The following is a 3,845-nucleotide window of genomic DNA, read 5'->3' as shown; positions in this document are numbered from 1 at the left end:
TTTCACTGCAATGATTAAACAAAACGGTTATTTCATTTTAACACATCACTCATTTTATTTATTTTGTAGAAAAAGCAATATTGTCAATAGCAAATACAAATAGTGGTAAAAATGAAATCAAAATTTCTTAATGTCCCTTAATAACTATACAATTCAATTTCTCCAGCTCCTTGGAAAGTAAGAATATTCCATCATTTTGATCGCATTGGGAATATCACATATTTAACGTTTTTACAGATTATGAATATCCTCAAATTGATAGGGTCCATGCAAGAGTGTATCAATAAAAATCGTCAATAGTTTCACCATGAATCATAGTATCAGAAGTACAAATGCCTTTTCCCTCATACTTTTCACAAAGGTTATTAAGAAAGTATTTAATCGCCTCCCTTTTTTCACATCTAGTTGCAACGTCGCATTTCAGAATTCTGCAAACTGGCCCTGGCAAAAAAAGAAGACAGGTCTAAAAATAATAGCATTTAAGATTTACTCGCTTAGATTTATCAAATAAAAAAAAAGACATGCAACACAAAAAAAAAATTTTGAAAATTAGTGTTTTCATTTACTTTGGTTTTTGTGCAAATTTACTTTAGGTCTGAACTATTGATATAAGTGACATGTCTCCTAACAACTTTGGGATTACGCACAATCACCACAGCACAATTATGACAAATTATTACATTTATTATGCATTAGAAGTGTGAAGTGAATGTGAATAAGATCTAATTTTAATTACGATAAAGTATTTTTACTGGGCTTCTGCGTTCGATTTACCCAGTATCGCATCGCAAAATGTGACATGTTTTACGCTAATTGCGAAGCACTTCCACAATTGCATTACAGATAAATGCAACGCATATTATTTGCCTAGAATTAACCACTCAGTCTTCAGCAAGGCCTGGCTGTAAAAACTAAGAGACTTAGTGCACAAAAAATTTCAAAGAGGTTTCGCAAATTGATAAGGGCGCATATGAAAAAATTGTTAGATTATCACTCCTGCGCACATTAACTATTTGGAAATATTGATGCGGTTATAAAAAAAAAAACCAACCCTCATCACATTTTTTTTTAAAGGAGTATTATTCCAATAATTCTTTCTATGTGCCTTAACACCTAAATTTATTCATGAGATGAACACCATACATAATAGATCATCTATGATGACAATATCTTATCATGAGTTCTAGGCTAGAAAAGCCCAGGCATAAACCTGCCTATCTGCTAGGGTTTAGCTGGCCAGACACAGCTAATAATTACATGATAATTACAATCCTCATTAACATACGATATTAATAAATTCTGTATGGTACAGTACTTGTGAAATTTTTTTGCACATGAAAGTTTAGCTGGTTTTACAGTATTAAACACTTTGAATGTCTTAAATATTATTTTATTAAGGATGTGTTGAGTACTATTAATAAGAGTATCATCCTATAATTTAATATATATTTATAGAAGCTAAACAGATTGGGTTTTACGAACAATAAAGTAACAATGTAGTGCTTAGATCCACACAGTAATACTAAACATTGTTATGTTACATGGATATTATTTCATCAGTAGCTAAGGCGAGACTTCCTTTATACCTTGTTTCGCGTACTTATTCTTCTAAAGATCATCGGAGGAGGGCAGAATAAAAATAAAGATAAAATTTATTTTTTTTTATTCAGCAAACAATCTGCCTAAAACATCCAGATGGAGGAGAAAATAAATATACAATTTTATTGGTGAATGTAAAGTAGGATGGTTAAATATTTAAAATTTATATAAATACAGTATGTATATCTTATATATTTGGAGATTTCAAGGCAGTGGAGGGCATAATGAAAATTTTTAAAAACTAATTTTTTACTGCAATTTCATTTTTTTCGTGGTGGTGGGTGTGCTAATTGCTCAAAAATATAATGTTATTTTTATTTTTAAAATATCAATATTTGCAATAGGCGGGTTCGATAAACAAGGTATAAAAAAGTCTCGCCCTAGCATTTGGTTTTTAGAATCTATTAACTTACCGATTTTGACAATCTTGAGCTTTTGAAACTTCTTAGTATTTTTGATCCAGTTCAGATGAAGTCAGGAAACAAAGTTGTTCAGGATAGATTTAAATGTTGTTAAAAAAAGTTTCAAGGCTTGAAAATACTGTAAAATATATATTAATATGTTAAGTGAATTGCGATGTAAATAAAACAAACGATTATATAATAACACCAAATTCCATCACATGAAGTAGTTGATGTATTTTGAAATTTTTGTTTTGTGATAAGTTTAAATGCGGTGTTTTGTGCCAGTTTAAATAACGTAGTCTGTTAAGGTGACTCTCAGGCTGCACATCACAAATTCAGCACACTACTGTACAGGTACACAAACAGTTATTCAAGATGTGTTAATTACTTAGTTAAAAACATAACATTTCCAGCTCATAATACAGTAAACACTTTTATTTGAAGATTTAACACAATGATTTAATAATTTATTTAGTGATTAAACTACATACTGTGCTGTTGTAGAAAATTAAATTACGTTTAATAAAAATAAAAAACAAAATTATAAATTAATTTAAAGTGCCATGCTGAACTTGGGGGAATCACCGCGGCCATGGTGGCCACGCTAATATCGAGTGCTGAAAATGCAAGTTTGTTAAAGTATGACTGCGCATGCGTTGTTTCATTTACGTAAATATATCGTTTACTGATTTGTTTACGACGACGTAAATGTATCCACTTCCATTAAATAAAGTGTAGTATTTTATGCTTAAACTAAACAGAAAACAGCTTTGAATTGTAATGCACTCCATCATGTTGGAATTCAGTATTTTGAAAATGACATTAAGTTCTGGTGTATATGTGGACTCATATATGGACAGCCTAGGCCCCCTAGGCTTGGTTGGGGGTGGGAAGTGCCTGCCAGCCAGGTCTTCTATACTAACGTTACATCACACAGTCTAGGTTAAGCCTAGGCCTAGTTATACACAATGACAGGTAGACAGGGCCTAGCCTATACACCGGCGAAAAATATAATAAGACAAAAAACGTAGGATATGCCTTGGCTTATGCCCCTAGCCAGAGAGTTAACTGGCGATCCAACGCTAGTTCAAGAAACTAGGCCAGCATACGCTTAAACAAGAAGGCCTAGGCCCAGGGAATGCAATGGTTTTGGCCGCGAATTAGGCCTAGCACATTTTAGTATAGTTAGGGAATTCAACAACAGTTAGGCCTAGGCTACACAAGTATAAATACTTACTTTTACTTCACTGTGACTTGGCAAATTTTCTTAGGCCTATGAATCTTCCTTCCTTAACACTCGCTACAAGACGACGACACTCAATGGGCGCTTCGTTTGTGAATTCAAAACTTGAAACGGGACACCGGAACTGCCAAAGACAGCTAGTTCATTGGCTTAAGTCCGATGGTCCGATCATCGCTAGCTTCATTCAAACTGGTATTTCTACTGAGCATGCGCATACACTTATTAAGTAAAAAGTACCGCAATGGAGCATTCATGTCATAACTGTAGCTACGTATAACGTCTTAAAAATAAAGTATAATTAACAGTGGGTCAGAGAGGAATCCAGGGCATAATTATCTGCCCATGTATGTGGCATGTGGGGCCCATGTAATAATAATAATAATTTTAGCTTATATAGCGCATTATGCTAAAGCCTCAATGCGCTTAACAGTAAAAATAAAATTCGGGGGGAAAAAATTAAGAAAAATACAGGTTAAAAAGGTGAGTTTTTAAAGCTGCCTTAAAATCATCAATGGAAGTTGCCTGTCGGATTGTAATAGGCAGAGCATTCCAAAGAAAGACAGAAGCCCAAGAGAAAGAACCACTACCATAATGCTTTG

At 33.3% G+C, this 3,845-nt stretch overlaps 1 long non-coding RNA gene across 1 annotated transcript; it reads right to left on the bottom strand.

Moving 5' to 3' along the window:
• Window positions 1–271: 271 nt before the first annotated feature.
• LOC117111106 lies at window positions 272–3,489 on the bottom strand. Its single transcript, XR_004445814.1, has 3 exons — window positions 3,241–3,489; window positions 2,013–2,139; window positions 272–441 (listed from the first exon to the last, which is right to left on the bottom strand). It is a non-coding gene; the product is annotated as an uncharacterized LOC117111106 (long non-coding RNA).
• Between the last annotated feature and the right edge of the window lie 356 nt (window positions 3,490–3,845).

The sequence above is a fragment of the Anneissia japonica genome, unplaced genomic scaffold (assembly GCF_011630105.1).
Source record: "Anneissia japonica isolate Jap-2015-1 unplaced genomic scaffold, ASM1163010v1 scaffold287985_len465408_cov153, whole genome shotgun sequence".
Lineage (NCBI taxonomy): Eukaryota > Metazoa > Echinodermata > Crinoidea > Comatulida > Comatulidae > Anneissia > Anneissia japonica.
Note: the sequence above shows the minus strand (reverse complement) of the source record. Positions and strands in the feature narration are given on the sequence as shown.